Genomic DNA, 21,142 nt, shown 5'->3' with positions numbered 1-21,142 from the left:
ACAGCACCATGTTCTGCTCAGTAGCTTGAAAAATACAACAGACGTATCTTGAGGTAAGTGTGGTTCCCATATTATTATTTTGAGCTACTTAATTATTTTTTTAGTCACTGTTCGTAGTTACTATTTTTCTTTCCTGTCTGGGTCTCTTGAAATTACTCCTCTTTTCTGTCTCACCCTTGCAGAAGGGGTATTTTGAAGCATATACTTAATAGATATGTATTTTATTCTCCAGGAAGATGTTTCCTGCAAGTATGGCTGATATCTGCTAGCAGGTGATGAAGGACTGTAAAATTTCAAACACAAACACTGATGAACAGGCATTGAACATCTATAATATATAGATACTAGGGTTTCTAGAGAGGGATCCAATAACTCATACATTTTACCAATGAAGTTTATATGTTTTGTTTTGTTTTGTTTATTTTGTTTATTTGATTGTTTTTTTGGTAACTAAAATATATAATTCAGTATGAAAGTGAAAATAAAACTGGAAAACTGGACAGAGAATTGCCTTTCAAGTGCTGTGAATAGTTTCTGTGGTCACTGTCATACGCACCAGAACTAAGAAAGGTCTTTAACAGACCCATCAAAATACACAAACATAGAAATGCAGTTTTGTGGGTTTGCTTGTTAGTTTTTTCCTATGGTGGCACCTGATGTGTGAAACTAAAAGGGTATGGGAAGACATTTTGGACTTTAGCACATAACTGTGGACAGCTCAGAATTAAAGCACAGCAAGACTATTTCCATCATATTATGGCTTCAACAGCTGAAGAATCTGAAAGTTTAGAGTTTAGAACCTAATACCTTATGGTTTAAGAAGTCAGGGAAAAAAAACCCAACAACCCATAGTCAAGCTAGAATAGTTCTAGGCTTGGAGGAAAAGGTAATTTATCTCATTTAAAACTTTTAATAACCAAATAATAGAGTGCTGCTTTATTTCTGTGTCTATTCTGGTTCATTAATTTAGCTCTGGACCATATGCAGCAGAGATTAGGTTTTATGGAACAATCTATAGAAGGACATAGTTGCTGTATTTTCTGTTAGCTTTCAGGGAGGGTTACAGCTGCTTAATTTTCTTTATAAACAAATGTTTAATATCCAGAATCATACCGTGAGGTACATGGAAATCAAAATTATATGTATTAGCTGCATTGTACAGCTGTGGTGGTATTTTTTTTGTTTGTTTGGTTTTTTTTGTGTGTGTTTTTTTTATTTTCCCCAAAGTTGACATGACCTTACTACAGGGCCTGAAAAAATTTCTTGAGAACAGCATCTTTTGTATTTTCTGGCTCTTAGAGTACTCAGGATCCAATTTGACTAACCCTCAGGATGGCCACCTTAGTGAGTACCAGAAGCATCAGAGAGGTGTGGCAGCTTGGCTGCACCTGCAGGGACTAGGATTGCTGTAATCCACAGGTGTATTCACCTCACCTTAGACAATGCTTAATTGTTTCTTTAAGGTAGCTGTTTCACTACATTATCGCTGTAGAACCCTTCCAACTATTCTATTCTATTCTATTCTATTCTATTCTATTCTATTCTATTCTATTCTATTCTATTCTATTCTATTCTATTCTATTCTATTCACCTCAGCCCAGCCCATTTCAGCCCATTCAAGCCCTTTTTGTGTTGCACAGCCATGGTGAAATCACATAATTTGTTCAGTGCCTGGAAATTATGCTGTGGCAAAGCGGTTTGTTACCCTGTGTGTTTTTCTCACTAACTCAGCTCATGTCCTGAAATTTAAATGAAGAGTGTATGGCATTAATTACATCAGACCTACACAAATGGTCTTCACTTGGTGTGATTTGTAAAACAATAATGTTAGAAAACATGCTCTTAATTCCATACGAGGCCAGATGTTTCTGCACATGTTCCACATCTCCTCAGCCATAGAGAAAGGCTCTGACCAAAGATACATAAATGTAGATGAGATAAATAACCTTGTTTTGATAGATGGACACAGAGCATCCAAGATGATAAAGGGTGTAATTCCTGTCAAGTCCCTTTCAGAATGTGGAACAAACTATATGCTTCACAATATTTAATTAATTTTCTCTACTGCTTTAAGTGGAGTGTAACTTCTATTAAGTTTAATTACTTTCCCCAGAGGCTTGCCCAGTAATAGAACATCTACTAAAGGAGGGCAGCTTCCAACTGGGAGTAGCTTCTAAACAAAGATGCGTGTAGTTGAATACAGTCAGCTTCAGGACTGGGTTAATTGACTTGAAGGGTGCCAAGATAACTAATTCTTGAGTTTGTGTGACTCACAATTCCCATGGAAAGCATTTTTGCTGTTAGTTTGCAATGGAGAAACTGAGATACAGATGAAATATGTGACTATTTGAGCTCTTTGTGAAAATGTACACCAGGCAGTAAAAAAGCCACAGTTGTATCAGTTTCAACTATGCCATAAGATTGGTTTTAAAGACTAAATCTTGGCCTTAAAAAAATTTGGATTACCTTCCAAATTTACCAAGAAGCATGGAGTCTGAACCTAGAATCAGGCAGTTGTATTCTGCCTGACGGGGCTGAGTTGAGGGGGCTCTGACTTGGTCCCCATTTAGGTATGCTAACCTAGAATACCCAGAGACTTTTGCTGTAAAGTTTTGGCATTAATATTGGCATTGCAGCTGGTGGTGTCTTGTCATGTCTGTGATCTTGAGGCAGAATGTAACTTCAAAAGCCCCATCTGCAGGATGCTTCTAGAACAATAATTGGAAAATCTATACAGAGGAATAATATGGGAAATGGGTGTCTTTGTACTAACTTCCCAGGTAGCACATACTTGCACATCTGTACATAGAAAAATGTACGTTTCACCTTTACATGTTTCCCTTGAAAAATCTAGTTTAAAATGTTGTACTGGGTGATGAAGTGCTCTGCACAAAGCAGTAAGAAGGGGAAAGAAGATCGTGAGTGGTGGAGAAAGAAGGTTGCACCTGTTACCTTTGTAATCCAAATATTTGGGAAGATATGCAAAGGTGCTATTATAAATCTATCTGTTATATTTTAGATATGGATTTTTGTTGTGGTGTGTGATGCAGGGAAAAACTTAAAAGAAGAAATTAAACTCCAATAATAAGTAGAAAGACTTATCTAGAGTATGTTTGATTTTCCAATATCTTTTTCTAAGGAAGCATCAAGCTCCTTTGGTAGTCTCATTTTTCAACATAAATTCCTGCTGGACCAACAAATAGTGTGTTATTATCTTCAGTCTACCCTTCTTGGGATTTATTAACTACGCATTCTTTTATTCCTTCCTTCCTCCCACCCCACCCCTCGATCCCATCTTGAGTATTTCTGTTAGTTACTTAAAATCAGTTAGTTCATATAAAAAACTGCCACTTTCCCTAAAAAATAAACTTGGTATTCTGCCTGTCTGAGCAAGCAGTAAAATAAGATTAAATAAAAAGCTATCTCTTGATGTCTGCCACTAACCAACTCATGGCCAAAATCAGATCTCACAAAATATCTGGGTCTCAAATACCTTCACATTTCAATACAAATTAATGCTTAACTACCCTTGATGACCAGCGCTTTTGGCCACAAAATGCAGACATGTGCCTGCTCCATGTTTAGACACCTAAAGAAGCAACTTGCTTTTCAGTTTCAAGAGGATTAAAAAGACACTTGTTACCTCTGCAAACCATGAAATAATACAAAGTTTAAGCACTTAACTTTAAGTAGCCCTACTTGAGAAGGCTGACTAACTTATTTGTACCTTGCACTCTCTGTAAGGATAGCAATGCATTTCCTACTCTCTGAAGAGTGCAGTTGAAATATCTTAGGGAAAATTATGCTTTCCACAGTAAAAAGCTAGGGCATGGATCTCTTTCATAACCAAACAGAAGCTATTGGAAAAATGAGTGGCTATAACTGTTTTAAAAGGAAAAGACAAAAAGAACATGATAATTTAAAAAAATGGATGTAGAAGGTCATGGTTAACATCACACACTGTCATATGATAACTTTCATTTAAGAAAAGAGTATTCTCATTGAACCACGTGCAGAGCATAACAACAGGACTAGGCCAGTGCAAGGAGAAGTTAGCATGGCTCATTTTAGCATTTGCTGCTAATATCAAGAAATGCCCTTTAATTCTTATCTGTTCACTCAAAGTGCTTTTAGCTGTGACATTTCACTGAAATACGTAAGTAGTGTCATTTCATTGTAAGAAAAAAAAAAAAACACCAAACAACCCACACAAAAATCAACTTTGAAGAAATTCTTAGTAGTTTTAAAATTCCATTACTTTGGTCAAAGGACTGAGAAACCAGGTATTAAGGATTTCAGGCCTGTCAGAAACTTCCTCCAATGAGAGGGCTTCTGTCATTCACAGTTGGGCATGTTCAAGATTTCCTGTGTTACTTACATTCATGCTGACAGCTTGAGCATCTCAGGGGACTGTGGGATTTTCTTTGTCCTTTTAAATTTTTCTTTCTTTCTTTCTTTCTTTCTTTCTTTCTTTCTTTCTTTCTTTCTTTCTTTTTTTTTTTTCCCTTTCAAAGCATTTTGAGTGTCAGAGGGAACTGAGGAGCAATGGGAAGGAGAGAGAATGAAATGGGTTTTTCAGTGTTTCAGCTATTCTCTATTAAATTTCAAAGAAAATATTGGCAATTTGTTAAGCCTTTCCCCCCCTAACTAATATTGAAAAACATTCAATTAAAATTTTATAATGCGTCCAGTGAGTTAAACTGCTCCATGATATTAGAAAAATATTACATATATAAATAAAATACATCAAAGCATTAAAAAGCTATTACACACTTCGAACATAAAATGGCAGAATAATGATGGATCCTGCCATGCAGCAAACATATTCAAAAATATTATCTTCCTGGTAATGAAATGCCATCCGTTTCATTTTAAGCTAAATACATTAGACATATCAGTGGAGTCTGTGCTGACACAGCAGTGAGTTGAAATTGAAAATCTGAAATTATATATATGATTGGACACAGTGTTAAAGTAATTTATAGGAAAAACCACAAATGTGCTGGGTCTGCACCTTTTGGTGAACTCATTTTAGAGAATCAGATAGAGGAAAACTCTACCATTTCTAATATGCAGCTAGAATGGCAGCTTGCCAGGGCCCAAATATATTTAGTATCAGGGGCAGAAAAAATAGGAGACAAAAAAAGAGGCTAGGGAGACTTTATTCAAATTACAACAATTCTGCAAAAGCCATCAAGAAAACGGCATTTGTTTTCATCTCTCTGACCTAATATGATACAGCAGCTGTGGGAACTGTATTAGCTATCAAGACAAGTGGGAGATAACAGGCAAACATTTAGAGAGGGACACCAGGACAGGGGCTAATTTCAGCTTGGCTGCAGGTTCTTCACATGCTTTGCCACGGTGTGCAAAGTGGCAGCAGGAATCATTATGGTGATCATTTGATACCCAAAGTTTAGGCTAAAATTCAGGTTCTGCTGAGCTGAAGAGAGTCTCAGTTACTGCACATGCACAGACACACACACATGCAGGCACACAGATACAATCTCTGCCCAATGTGCACTGGCAGTTTCTCTCTCTTGTGTTTTATTCTTCCTGACCGGCTCACCTCCAGTCAACTAAAGAAAACTAAAAAAGCAACAAGCATCAAGAAATTTCTGTGTGCGAAGCAGCTCTCTATACCTTACTTTCATGTGTCTTTAATCCTATTTCTGGCAGTTCTTTCCTGCATTCAGAAAGTTTTTCATTTAGTTTGGGCAAAGAATTGGAGAAAGAGGCAGTCATTTATTATTAACATATGGATTCAGGTCTAGCATTTTTATTACAGCAATTATTGTGCTAATTTATAGTATTAGATAACATTATAATTATATATGACTTCTTAATTGGAAGTTAGGTAATTGGTGTGGTGCAAAATATAAAGTCAGACAGATTTTATCAGAGAGCAGCTACTTCCTTAGCAGATCAGAAACGCAAGCCATTTTGGGGTTTTATATTAATCTGTTAATCACTTACAAATGCCCTAAATTAACCTGATTTTTAAGAGTACCATCGTTCTGATTTTCTTCAGACACCATAGCAGTCAGAAAACATGATGACCGGGACTTTGAAAATGTTTTCATGTATTTCCATTGAACCAAATACAGGAGCTCTACCTCATCATTTTTCTGGAAATATCCTCCATAGACATCAGTGATGGTCAGCAAAATGTTTTTACCCTTACCTATGGATCAGCTTCTGCTTCATAGTTCCTGTGTGATGCCTTTGCCAGTAATCCCATACTGTGGCAAGTTCCCTGTTCAAGCAAGCAAGAGCATTAGGATCAGACTTTCAGTCTCCTGAGTTGGGTCACTCATGTGGGTCATCCAGTGACATATTTCCCTCTGAATTTAGGATTTTTAGGGTGTTACTTTAGAATATTCCTGTGAATTTCCTTTCAGTGTCCTCAGGGAAGACACAGTGGTACTTTTTATTCTTAAAAGCCCATCAGAGAATGATATCATGAAGAAAGGAAAGCTTCATCTTAAGTGGCTAATTCTCTAGCTTACCTGGGCTTTTTTGTCTGCCCCATGGACAAAGTTCATTATGCAAATGGGAAATGATTACATTATTTAAGTATGACTCTCTACAGTGTTCGCCTGTGTGTCCTTGCTAAGCCTTCAGGAGGGCGGTTGTTGACTGGAATCTTTAACTTATTTTGCAAGGCAGCTTTTTGGGCCATTCTCACTTGAAGAAGCTACACAATAGAAGCAGGATCGATGTGACGAGTTAGCTTACAACATGGAGTTACAGTCGGACAACTTTTCAGCACTTTCCTCTTTATGTCTCTGTCACCATGGACAACAAAAATACTTCCTCTTCTACTTTGGTATTATTTCCTTGCACATTATTGTTAGTGCTAAAGGCAATTTGAAATTAAAAATGCTAAGAGCAAGGAGGAGCTAAGTTAATCAGAACCTCTTCGTTCTGATTACATTTGTCCCAGAATATTTAAGAAGTACCAGGACTCCTAGTCACTGCTATATTTATATTGTTTGGAGATCACAATAACAACCTATGGGCCATTGCTTTCATCAGTCTGGACTGTGTCACTGAAATGATTTCTGAATATGTTTTTTGATGTTTGTAGTGAAAAGGATTGGAAAAAAAAAAAAAAAGAGTTTCTAATGGGTAAATGCTAAACAGAACTAATGCAGAACAGCTGCCCAAGTAGATAAAACTTAATGAATTATTACAAGTCTATAATCAATATTTTACACCATATCTACTTGCTGTCCTTGTAAACACAAGACGTAGAGGATACCACTGTGAATTTTTACTATGTATGGATTATTACATGAATTATCTGCTGTGAAATGGGAAGTTTCTTCTTCTTCTTTGTCAGCCTAGTGGTGGGTTGTGATTCTTTTTCTCCATTGGTTACTGCTGTCATGTTTCATGTGTGACTTGTTCTGCAGGCTAGAGGCAAACATGATCACAGAATCACAGAATGTCCCTGGCTGGAAGAGACCTCTAGATCATCCAGTTCAGCCCTAGACCTAACAGCGCAAGCTCACCACTAAACTATGTCCCTAAGCACCAGGTCCACATGCCATTTAAATGCCTCCAGAGATGGTGACTCCACCACCACTCTGGGCAGTCTATTCCAATGCTTGACAACCCTTTCAGTGAAGAAATGCTTCCTAATCTCTAACCTAAACCTCTCCTGGCACAGCTTGCATCCATTCCCTCTGGACCTATCACATGTCACCAGGGAGAAGAGGCTGTCCCCCTCATCATTCCCCCTCATAATTCCAACCTTCTTTCAGGTAGTTGTAAAGAGCAATGAGGTGTCCCCTCAGCCTCCTCTTCTCCAGACTACACAACCCCAGCTCCCTCAGCCACTCCTCAAAGGACTTGTGCTCTAGACCTTCACAAGCATGATTGCCCTTTTTTGGACACCCTCCAGCACTTCTATGTCTTTCCTATATTGAGGGGCCTAGAACTGAACACAATGATACTCCTTTGCAAATAGTAAATTTGTTGCTTTCACTCATGATAGAAACTTTGGTTTAACAATCAGGGCTTTTAATGAAATACTGCTCAAATAATCACAATGAATAAGGCTGATGACTCACTAAATTAGACCTTTTGGCAAATTAGTTAATGACTGACAAAACTTCCTGAACATCTTTACTCATCAATGGGATGTCAACACTGCTATGAAAAGTAATGTAAGAAATATGCTATGCCGGCCTAGTGCAATCCCAATGTAGTGTGTTATCAGGCAAAGAGCAGAGAGAATTACTGTTGACATATCTAGATATCTAGATGGACTTACTCTCTAATAATCAGTATTAACTCAGTTAATACTTGCATTTCTTAAATGACTGTTACATAGGACGTTAATCACACCACTGTAACCCAACTGGCAGAGTTATTCACTCTGCAGACAACCACAGAGATCTTTTATGAAAAGAAGAGACAAGGTGCTAAAGAGAATCCGGATCTGGCATAAGATTCATGTAGTGCCAAAAAAAGTCAGTCTGAAACCCAGGCAGCATTTCTTTGGACCATGGGCTAGAACTAAGATATCTATGTTGCTTTTGAGTGAGATCGCAAGCAAAATGGACCTGTGCTAGTGAAGCAATGGGCAATATGGGCAGTGGAGTCACAGTGAGGCAACAGGAAAACCAAGAACCACAGTGAATGGCAACCTGTTCTGGAAAGGTGCTGAGTGGTCACATAGGATCAAATTTTTGCCACACTTAAGAGTTTTTATTGCAGGTAACTAAAACTTAGAATGAGTAGCTCCTGCAGGCATATATTGCTACAGTAAGTGCAGAAATGTCTGTTGTTATTGTCTAATTGGAAGAAGAGTTCCACATTTCAATCTCTGCTTCTTCCTTTCCTACACACAAGGTCTTCCAAGTATATAAGTATCTTTCAAGTGAGTAACCACATGAATAATAACAGAGTCATTCTCCCACTTTAGTTTAAAAAAGGACAATGTTTAGGTGGTTAAATAGTTCACAGAAATGAGTACGTCTGTTTGCACAATGGTGGCTATGAGCAGGGGGCCCAGGAAGCAGCTTACTCCTTTTTGTCCTCTCAGAATGGATTACAGAAGTTCAGGTTTTTCTAATAAAAGAGAAAATGCAATTATGGCTCCAGTACAATGTTTAATGGTGGCAGCTGAGTGGTGAGCAGAGTTGGGGTAGTAGAACCACAGGTTCTGCTGATCTATGCATATCTCGATTGTTGGCTTTATCTGGTTTCCATGTTTGTACTGAAAAGCCTTGGTGAATATATTTTGTTTGAGATTTGGTTTTGGTGTTCAGGTGTGATGTCAGAGAGAATATTTGGATATTTTGCCAAAATCCTGGGCCAGATCCTTATTTCCACTGCACTGGAATAAATCCAGGACTATCCCATTGATTTAAAAGAATTTACTACAGGTTCACATCAGTGTGCATTGCTCAAAATGTCAGAGCTCTGCTGGGATGAATAGTCTTCGTTTTATATGAAAGTGGTATCGCAAGGTCATATAATTTTCCTGTTGTAAGTCAAATGTATGTGCTGCTTCCTAGTTAGCATTTCTTCTGATGGAGGGGAAATACCTTGTTGATGCTGTAGTAGGTAGTCACGTGTTCAGTTTTGCTCTCAGTTTCACTGGGGATGCCCTCAGCTAGTTCCATTTATGTTGGACCTACTGTTGCATTAAATCTAAATGTGAGATCAGCAACTGGCTGCACTTAGCAAAATGATTATTAACAGAGTTAATTACTTTTAATATTAAAATAATTATTAACAGAGTTTCATGATAATGAAAGTGAGAAGAGGCTTCACCCTACATATAAGTGATGGGTGCTGTGGAAATTGCTGGTGACTGCTAGAAAGATAGGCAAGCTCCTACATCCATGCAGAAGACTGTCTCTTCTCACATCCAAAAATTCACCATACAGAAAAGCAGTTACTGTTTACAACCTTCCTGTGTTTTCCTTCAAAGCTTCTCATATGCTTGATATTACAACTTTTTATGGTTAAGCAGTAAATTAAATAGACAATTTCTATAGCAAGATTTAGACTGAGACAAGTCCCTTTCCGGAGGTGTAAGCACTTTTGTCTGGTAGTAATTATATGGATAGGGATCAGGGTTGCTAATCTGGCTGTAAGGCAGGTTCCACAAGGAGTGGAAAACAAAAAAACCAAACCTCAACAAACAAACAAACAAAACTGTAAGTGCTTCACTTTAGTGGGTAGTATAAAACAAAGTAATCAATGTATTTTTCTTCAATCCTGACCTGTTGCTTAGTACATTGTGAAAAAAAAATATCCATTTTTTTACCCCATTTAATAGTCACCAAAAAAAGCCAAATGTTGTCCAGTAATACCTGGTAAGACGAGGGTGATTTTCCACAACTAAATGAATTAAATTATCTGAAGCTAACCCAAATGCCATCACAGAGAAATCTAGATAAAGATGTGATGTAGGGTTTTCCCAGCATTTTATTACAATTTGCATAATTTATAGCAGACCCATAATGATGCAAATTGCCATCAAGGAGGATAATTCAGGCCATTGAAATGCCATAAAACTGCAGGAGATATAAATTATCATCCCCAAACTTTGCATTCAAATGGTTGTTGTGAGGGATGAACATAAACCAGTCTCAATGTTTCCCCCAAGTTTGCTGGGCACAATGCCAGATAGAAATGATTTCATTATAGTAATTCTTTGTTGCTGCCAAAAAAAGGGGAAAAGTACACGGGAGACAATTTAATGTATTGTATTGATCAGGTTGATTTGAAAAGCTTGGATTTAAAAAAAATCTTGGAGTTAAAAAGCAAGAGAAAAGAGGTAATAAGAATGATATTACTTGAATCCTTACCCTTCCCTTTCCTCCTCCCCTTTTCTTTCCCCTTCCCCAGAGGCAAAGTAATTTGGCAGAAAATAAACCTCCTAGTGTTCCAGCTTATCCTCAGATGTCAGAGGAGCAGGGGGCAGTGTGACTTAGATTCTGAGTGATGCCCAATTTTCCCTTCATAGTCTGGTCTCACCCACTACCTATGTTGGACTCTCACAATTACAGATGAACTAATGCTGCACTCTCTGTCCAGAAGTGTCCTGTGAACTCTAATGGCAACACTCAGGAATTTGGTTGCCCTCAAGACCTCTCATGATGAACTGTATAATTTATTAAAGCAACAGATGCACAAATTCTTTTAGCTTGCTGGTGACAAATTCACTGTCTGCAAAGCACGTGCAAATGGATTACTATGGCTGGGTTAGATTCATGTGGGATAATAAAAGAATCATAGAATCATAGAATCATAGAATCTTAGGGGTTGGAAGGGACCTCGAAAGATCATCTAGTCCAACCCCCCCTGCTAGAGCAGGGTCACCTAGAGCACATCACACAAGAACGCATCCAGGTGGGTTTTGAATGTCTCCAGTGAAGGAGACTCCACAACTCAACAACTAGAGAGACTACAGAGATTCCTGAGTTTGCCAGGGATGCACTTGGGAGAATCAAGTGATCAAATCTTACCCAAAGGCATCCCTATTGAAATGAGAGAGAGGCTCAGCCCATTGACTGGTCTTGGAGGTCGTGGAAATGGGTCATCCTTCTGATGGTATCTTCCTTAGCATCCTTCCTCTCTCAAACCATTTTATAATATTTTCCCTTACAGGTGGAGCTGGAGTGACTCTGGTCATACAGTCCTTTATCATGATTGGTGCAAAATTCTCTCACTTTGCATTTAAAGGTATGGAGTAGAGAAAATTCAGTGTGCAAGCTAAGTGAGGGCTGGTTCCACCTTGGGAAGTGGGGGAGGGGTCCCAAGGGTGGCTCTGGTAGGAAGCTGAGATGCTCCCCCTGCTCCAAAATCAGCCAAAGAGTCATTAGAGAGAAAATAGATGCTCCTCTGCAATTCACATACAAAAGAACTGATATAAGACCTGAGTAGAGCCAGCAGTTGGAAGAAGAGATGAACTGGAGAGGCAGAACAGTGCTGGTGTCTGATGAGGAAGAAGGGGAAGAAAGTGCTCAAGCAGAAGTTTGCCTGCAACCTATGGAAAGATGGCAGGCTGTCCACCTGCACTCAGGGAGGAATGTGGTGAAAAATTCCATGAAGGTGCCAGGAGGGGTGAACTAGGCCAGTAGACTTGGATTTTGCTGCCAGTGGACTCTGATTATGCAGCTGTGGAAGACTCCGGCACCAGGGGAGATGGCTGTTCCCAAAGCAGCCCGTGACTCTGTGGGAAGCACACACTGGAGCACATGGGAGGGACGCCACGTGGAAGAATCACAGAATCACAGAATCACAGAATCACAGAATCCTAGGTGTTGGAAGGGACCTCGAAAGATCATCTAGTCAAACCCCCCTGCCAGAGCAGGGTCACCTATGAGTACATCACACAGGAATGTGTCCAGGTGTGTTTTGAATGTCTCCAGTGAAGGAGACTCCGCAACCTCCCTGGGCAGCCTGTTCCAGTGCTCTGTCACTCTCACAGTAAAAAAATTTTTCCTGATATTCACATTGAACCTCCTATGCTCCAGTTTGCATCCATTACCCCTTGTCCTATCATTAGACATCACTGAAAAAAGCTTAACTCCATCTTCCTGACACTCACCCTTTTACATATTTATAAACATTGATGAGGTCACCCCTCAGTCTCCTTTTCTCCAAGCTAAAGAGACCCAGCTCCTTCAGCCTTTCCTCATAAGGGAGATGTTCCACTCCCTTCATCATCTTTGTGGCTCTGTGCTGGACTCTTTCAAGCAGTTCCCTGTCCTTCTTGAACTGAGGGGCCCAGAACTGGACACAATACTCCAGATGTGGCCTCACCAGGGCAGAATAGAGGGAGAGGAGAACCTCTCTTGACTGACTAACCACACCCTTTCTAATGCACCCCAGGATGCCATTGGCCTTCTTAGCCACAAGGGCACATTGCTGGCTCATGGTCATCCTCCTGTCCACCAGGACCCCCAGGTCTCTTTCTCCCACATTGCTCTCCAGCAGGTCAGCCCCCAACCTGTACTGGTACATTATGTTTTTCTTCCCCAAATGCAAAACTCTACACTTGCCCTTGTTAAACTTCATCAGGTTTTTCCCCGCCCAAGTCTCCAGCCTGTCTAGGTCTCTCTGAATGGCAGCACAGCCTTCTGGTGTGTCAGCCACTCCTCCCAGCTTGGTGTCATCAGCAAACTTGCTGAAGGTACATTCTGTACCCTCATCCAGGTCGTTGATGAAGATGTTGAACAACACTGGTCCCACTACCGACCCCTGAGGGACTCCACTAGTTACAGGCCTCCAACTAGATTCTGCCCTATTGACTACAAATCTCTGATTTTTTCCTTCCAATCAGTTCTTGATCCACCTCACTATATGATCACCAAACCCACACTTGATCAACTTATCTACAAGGATGCTGTGGGAGACAGTGTCAAATGCTTTACTGAAATCAAGATAAACCACATCTACCGCTCTACCATCATCTATCCACCTAGTTATTTCCTCATAGAAGGCTATAAGGTTGGTCAAACATGACTTACCCTTGGTAAAACCATGTTGACTGCTGATGACCCCCTCGTCCTTGATATGCCTAGAGACAGTGCCAAGAACAAGTTGTTCCATCACCTTTCCAGGGATGGAGGTGAGGCTGACCGGTCTATAGTTACCCGGGTCCTCCTTCTTGCCCTTCTTGTAGACTGGAGTGACATTTGCTATCCTCCAGTCCTCAGGCACCTCTCCTGTTACCCATGACTTACCGAAGATGATGGAGAGTGGACTAGCAATGACCTCCACCAGCTCCCTCAGCACCCTTGGATGCATTTCATCCGGACCCATCGATTTATGGATGTCCAGATTACTCAAATGATCCCTAACCCAATCCTCATCTACCTGGGCAAACTCCTCATTTATCTTGACTTCTTCTGGGGCTATATGAATCTGGGGCTCATGGGGAAAGCCTGCAGGAGTAAAGACAGAGGCAAAGAAGGCATTCTGTACCTCTGCCTTCTTTATATCCTCTGTCACCAGGGCACCCATCTCATTCAGCAGTGGGCCTATATTGCCTCTGGTGTTAGTTTTGTCGGCTATGTATTTGAAAAAGCCCTTTCTATTATCCTTGACCTGACTTGCGAGGTTAAGTTCCAAGAAGGCTTTAGTTTTCCTAGTTGCCTCCCTACATCCTCTGACAACAGTCCTATATTCCTCCCAAGTGACCAGCCCCTCCTTCCATGATCTATAGATTTTCCTTTTCCATTTGAGTTTCCCCAGCAGTTCCTTGTTTAACCATGCTGGTCTCCTGGCTCCCTTACTAGATTTCCTACCCATTGGGATGCTCTTATCCTGAGCTTGCAAGAAGTGGTCCTTGAATGTTGACCAACTATCTTGAGCCCCTTTACCATCTAGCACCCTGTCCCATGGGACTTCCCTTAACAATTGATTGAGGAGGACTGTAAGGAATTCTTTGTTCTGAGGAGAAAGGAGCAGCAGGAACCACCAGCCTGTGAACTGACTCTAAATCCTGTTCCCCTGTGCCGCTGCGGGGAAGGAGGGAGAGAAACCAGGAACAAAGTGATTTGGGCCCAGCAAGAAGAGAGGGGTGGGGTAATATATGCAAGCCCTGCTCTGTGTGTTGTCTGTGTCCTGTGTGTTTGATTAGTGTGAAATTAAATATTTTTCCCCAGGTTTATTTTGTTTTGCCCGTGACCTTAATTGGTGAGGAACCCTCCTTGTCCTTTTTCTTGACCCATGAGCTTCTAGTTGGCCTTTGTCCTTTGCATCCCATGGTGTGTGTGTGTGTGTGTGTGTGAGTTGAGTGCATGGCCACGTGACTGGTTTTTTGTTGTCGTGTTAGGCCCAAACCACGACAAGTCAGCATGCCAAGTTCTCCTGATCTTGCCAACATCTAGGATTGCCTAGGGATTTGCCATAGTAATTGCCCTCCCCTCCTCTCTTTGGTGGGTGCTACATGTACTTTATTCCATGCAAATTCAACAGAGATCACATCATACCTTGCCAGATATATTCTGCATCCAAAAGCAGTAATTATACCACCCAAAATGAACTGCTTTTGCACTTATCTGGTAGTATAACTGCTCACTCCTGAGTTGTTGCCAATGATAATTTGTATTCCTAAAAGAAAAACTCATTTGGATTCTCCTTGGTTATTTTTAAATTTTGCAGGGAAGTGTGTTGGCTTCTTTCATTAACTGCATAGGAACTTTAGATTTTTTACGTTTCAGCAATGTTTTTACATGCAAAGATACATAGGTGTTACAGCCATATTGTGCTGTTTTGGTGAGTTCTTTGGGAGTAGGAGAGGGGCTCCTGTAGGAAGTTGAGATGCTCCCCCTGCTCCAAAAGCAGGGAGTCAAGGAGACATTAGAGAAACAATAGATGCGCCTCTGCAATTAACGTAAGAAAGAATGGAGATAAAACCTGAACAAAGCAAGCAGTTGGAAAGGAGCTGAACTGGAGAAGCAGAGAGGTGCTGGTGGTTGGTGAGGAAGAAGAGGAAGAAGGTGCCCAAGCACAAGTTTCCCTGCAACCTATGGCAAGAGGGCAGGCTGTCCCCCTGCACTCATGGAGGAACATGGTGGAACATTCCCTGAAGGCTCCACTGCTGGGAGTGGTCTTGGATCATGCAGCTGTGGAAGAACTTGCGGTAGGAGAGGTAACTATTTCTGAAGCAGCCTGTGACTCTTGGGCCCGTGAAGAAGGGAGGGGTGGGGTAACTTACATTAAATGTATGTTAATGTATTATAAAGCTACTACATAATGTCCAGAGGAAGGCCACAAGGTTGGTGAAGGATTTAGAGGGGAAGCCGTATGAGGAGCAGCTAAAGGCACTTGGTCTGTTCAGCCTGGACAAGAGGAGACTGAGGGGAGGGAGACCTCATTGCAGCTACTGCTTCCTCATAAGGGAAGGAGGAGGAGTAGGCACTGACTTCTTCTCTCTGGTGACCAACGGTCAGACCCAAGGGAGTGGTACGAAGATGTGCAGGGGGAGGTTTAGGTTGGATATTAGGAAGAGATTCTTCACCCAGGAGGTGGTAGAGCTCTGGAATAGGCTCCCCAAGGAATGAGTAATGGCACCAAGCCTGACAATAAGCAAGAAATATTTGGACAACACATTCAGGAACATGGTGTGAAGTTTGGGGTTGTGCTGTTCTGGGCTGGGAGTTGGACTCCATAATCCAGGCTGTCCAGGGAGATGGTTGAGCCACCATCCCTGGAGACATCTAAAAAGACAGATGTGGTGCCAGGGTACAGAGTTTGGTGGTGGATGTGGCAGAGTCAGGGTAGTGGTTGGACTCGATGATCTTGAATGTCTTTTCCAACCACAATTATACTGTGCTACTGTGCTACTGTGGTGTAAGCACTGCTCTTTAAGTTGTCTGTGTGCATTTTGATTAATGTGAAAATAAATAATTATTTTTCCCCAAGTTGAGTCCGTTTTGCCCATGACCTTAATCGGTGAAGAACCCTCCTTGTCCTTATTCTCGACCCATGAGCTTCTAGTTGGCCTTTTCCTCTCCATCCCAGTGTATGTGTGTGTGCGCATTGAGTGAGTGGTCACAGGGCTTGTTCTTTGTTGTTGTGTTAGGCCCAAACCACAACAAAAATGTTATTCCTTCCTGTGTCCTCCAGAACCCCAAAATTCTACAAGTATCTACTATAAAGGCTGCATATTTTGGTACTCATTTATTTGGAGTTATTCCAAAGTGATCTGAACATGGTGTTGGGCAACTGGCCATGGACAAAAAGTTTTGGGACCATGTGATCCTGTTTGAGTAAAGGATTAGAGCGGTTGACCTCCAGAGGTCCCTTGCAATCTTAGCCATTCTGGGACTCTGTGATTTAACACTTGTTTATTGTGAATGTACCTAAAACAAGCTCAGCAGAGACTCTCCATAAACTTGAAGATAAATAAATAGCGAATGATGGCAAGAGTGGAGGGAAAAATCTTGGAGCAGGCCATCCTGTCAGCTTGAGCATGACTCACATATAGGGTGTGTGAAACAGATATATTTCTGGAATATTTGGTTCTCTGCTGCCTGATAGTAATCTGTTGTTTTCAGCTGTGAAAAATACAGGTGTATGAAAAGTCTAGAGTTTTCCAAGGACCAAGATGCTGGCTGCTAAGTATATCCTGCCTTTGGTGCATGTGATTGGCTATGGATATAGCCAGCAGTGTAGGAAGTGTGAACCAGTGTTATACAAGACTTAAAGGTGCAGAATGTGAGGTTAGCCGATAGTCTGTGCCCCATTTTCTTTGCCCAGGAAAACTGACACCTGCTTCTCCAGCAAACCTGGGTAAGAAATTCTTGTGCTGCTTGGATGACTGGGGAATGGGGGCATCAGTGGGGATCAGAGAATCACAGAACCACAGAATCTTAGGGGTTGGAAGGGATGTCAAAAGATCATCTAGTCCAACCCCCCTGCCAGAGCAGGATCACCTAGAGCACATCACACAGGAACGTGTCCAGGCGGGTTTTGAATGTCTGCAGCGAAGAAGACTCCATAACCTCTGCTCTCCTCCTATACGACTGCCAGGCTGAGACATTCTGAGCAGCCAGAGACCTGGACAGCTGCATTTGTGAGAGGGAGGGATCTCTGTCTGGGCTGCCACTGTCCTTCTGGCAATGTTTTTTTCCCAAGTGGGTACCATGACTGGGTCCTCTTCGGGGGGGATGATCACTAGCCAAGTTTTTACCTTGAGCCAAGAAGGGGCCCATGCCCTGCTCCGCACGCGCTGCCTGCTGAGCTGCCATGCAAGCTGCTGTGCCAGGCCCTTCTACCGCGCCAGGCCCTGTTTGTTGCTCTTGGTCCCCACGCTCCCCAGGGGCTGCTCTTCTACCTGAGGGGGTCAGGCCGCCGTCCCTTTGCCTCTGCCCACGGCGAGTCAGAGCTGCTGCTCCCCAGAAGCTCTCACTTCCTGCCCAGGGACAGGGCTGGGACTGACTCCCTCCCACTCTCTCCATTTCTCTCCTTCCCTCTCTCTCTCTCTCGCCTTCTCTTCCTGGTTTTGCTGAGTTTCCCTGTGATTTAGCCACTGCAGAAGGGGTCCATCAGCATGATCCCTCTCTCTGGTGTTCCTCACCTCAGTGGCTTCACTGAAATGGGGATCTTGAGGTCCTAATGATACTTACATGTCTTGGAGGTGGTAAATGTCCAACTCCTGTTGCTACAGCACAGGAGGAGACTGAAGTCTTTAAAAGCCTGAGAAGTCTGCAAACCCAATATTGCAAGTGCCTGAACCACGTTGCCACGTACAACTTGTCCAATGAGGCCTGTGGCCATTCAAGGATTAGAACCTGAGCTTCTAAAGTACTAGGAAAATTCTGTCAGAATGTGTATAAGTGGGAAATGTTAAAACATCCTTCTTTTCCTGCAAATAAACCCATTCAAACAAAGAAAAACCACAAACAAACAAAAAAAAACAACCCAATAAACTTGATGGGAAAATGCCACCTTTTTCTCTTCTCCTGCTTTTTAATAGGCAAAATTGTCATTGAAGAGTGACTAAAGAAAGCCATAGTAGTCTACCTAGTAAATAACATTTCTAAACAAAATTGTTAACACTTGTGACTTACAGCTTTAATACACTAAAAACAAAAAGGAATTTAAATTAAACAAACTAACAAACAAGCAACAGAATTATTATATTCTCACTCTCTCTTCTGTAATGTAAAACAATACAGATATTTATTTATTCATTTGTATTTATGAACATTTGTAGTAGCCTTACTTTTAAAATAATCACAGAGTTGTTTTTCTTTCAGATTAGATGAAAGTTTGAAAGAGATTTGTAAAACTTTTGTAATCTCCACAAGGATGCTTTCTCGTGATGGGACGTCTGAGGTGGCCTGAACATCAGTATCAAAAGGAGAATCAAATTATAGTCAAAGAATTACTATATTTATAAGTGGTCCAGGGATGACAGTTTATTTCTTCAGAAAATACTTAATTACCTGGCAGAAATAAATACCGGAGGCAATTACTAAGGCAAAGATTTTAGAGATGATAAGAAATTTAGATAGATGCCAAAATCCAATATCTACTTATAGGGATAAGATGAACACAAATTGATTTTCATATGGACGTCATGTATTACCTAATTTCATTAGAAACACCCTGAGGAGTTCACAAACTGTAGTGACAAGGTAGCAAGTGAAAGGCAACTTTGTAATTGTATTTTATACAGTCTTGTATTTTGCCCTGAAACCCTGTCTACTACTTCTATAAAAACCTCTTTCCAAATGAGAGACAGACCACCAGAAACTTACTAGGGCAGTTTTACATTTAATCTTGGTTCTGTATTCCCTTGATTTTTTTTTTTTTTCTGTGAGAACACATTTCTTTTTTTGAGTGGTGGTACTAATAATATGGATTTAATTTCCTATTTGGTGGCATTTATTATGTGCCAAGGCTGTACAATTTCAAGATGAGTTTCCACATTGTAATTTTTCTGTGTAGTGATTGAATGCCATGTTCTTCAGCTTTGGTGTTTTGAAATCTCCTATTAATTTGTTTTTGTTGTGTCCTACTGAGGACCAGTAGGATGCAGTCTATGACTAAATTCAGGGGACCAGCAAGTGCAAATTGAAGAAACACCAGAGTAGTCCCTTTTTTTCCTCTCCTGCTGGTGCATACTGATGCCTCCTTCTGACACTTAGTGTGGTTCTCTTTGAAGTACTTTCTTATTCTGTACTCCCTTATAGACCATTAGAGTGTTATTTTTATTTCACCCCCTCAAGACACCGGGTTCCAACTGTGTTTGCGGAATCTGTTCAAACCCCTTTAATTAATCAATTCTTTAAGATGTCCTGAGTCATGCTTTTAGGTCCATTCAATGCTTATGGACTTCTCAGCCAGCAGGTAACTTGCTCAATTAAATAAAATGGACTGAAAATGTGTGTCCACAGAGGTAGAGAGAATGAAGGAATACTCTTGCTGGGGTGTGGGTGACCTAGGATGATGATCTTCTAAAACTGAAGAGAGGGGAACTATTTTAGAAGTCAAATATGACTTTTGAAATGCAACTTAAGATGAGGCGTCAAAATGAGAGGAGAGAATGAAAAAACTACACTGTGCTACTGTCTATAGCAGTAAATGAACCATCTGTTGCTTTTTACATCTGGATTGTGATTTGCCCTCTTTCTTTTGCTAGTAAGTTAGGGTAGTAGTAATGGGGAAAAAGCATGGCAGAGGAGATAATCTCTATCAATGCAAACTAATCTTTTAATTTTAAGTCACAATACAAGTCAATACAGAACAGAGAGCTGGATCCAGGACTGCCAGTGCTTACTAATCTGCTCTAGTCACTCTCCTGTAGCAATGGAGTGTCCCCATGCAGTGCACAAATGCCAACAAGACATCAGAAGAGCACATGCAGCTAGCTTTTCTTTAACCATTCCTGATGACCAGGACAAAGCAATAAAAACTTTAAGTGTGTAAGTCCGCTTACTGGGACTTCTGAGTTTCTGTGAACCCAAAAGGGTGCTGACAAAACAAATCTTTGCTAAAAGCATTGTCTATTTAAAATAATCACAAGGCTGAGATCCTTCTTTCTGAATGCTTACATTTTTCTCTCACATGCAGAGCTGCTGAGGGAGTGAAATTATGCAATTTTAAAGGAAAATGTAATACATGTAAAGATATAAACACAGACCTTTGTATTGTATTATTGAAATGCCACTATTTAGTGGTGCAGTTCATTCTACTCAGAATAAAGCACTCACCATTCACAGTGGTTTCCATTTTGAACAAAGACTGTACCTTTTTTTGTTAAACTGAGATCTGAGATTTTTTCCCCCCTCTTCCTTCTAGTTTCAAGGACAGAATCTTTTTTTCTTTCTTTCTTTCTTTCTTTCTTTCTTTCTTTCTTTCTTTCTTTCTTTCTTTCTTTCTTTCTTTCTTTCTTTCTTTCTTTCTTTCTTTCTTTCTTTCTTTCTTTCTTTCTTTCTTTCTTTCTTTCTTTCTTTCTTTCTTTCTTTCTTTCTTTCTTTCTTTCTTCCTTCCTTCCTTCCTTCCTTCCTTCCTTCCTTCCTTCCTTCCTTCCTTCCTTCCTTCCTTCCTTCCTTCCTTCCTTCCTTCCTTCCTTCCTTCCTTCCTTCCTTCCTTCCTTCCTTCCTTCCTTCCTTCCTTCCTTCCTTCCTTCCTTCCTTCCTTCCTTCCTTCCTTC

The sequence above is a fragment of the Apus apus genome, chromosome Z (genome assembly GCF_020740795.1).
Source record: "Apus apus isolate bApuApu2 chromosome Z, bApuApu2.pri.cur, whole genome shotgun sequence".
In the NCBI taxonomy this organism is placed as follows: domain Eukaryota; kingdom Metazoa; phylum Chordata; class Aves; order Apodiformes; family Apodidae; genus Apus; species Apus apus.
Note: the sequence above shows the minus strand (reverse complement) of the source record.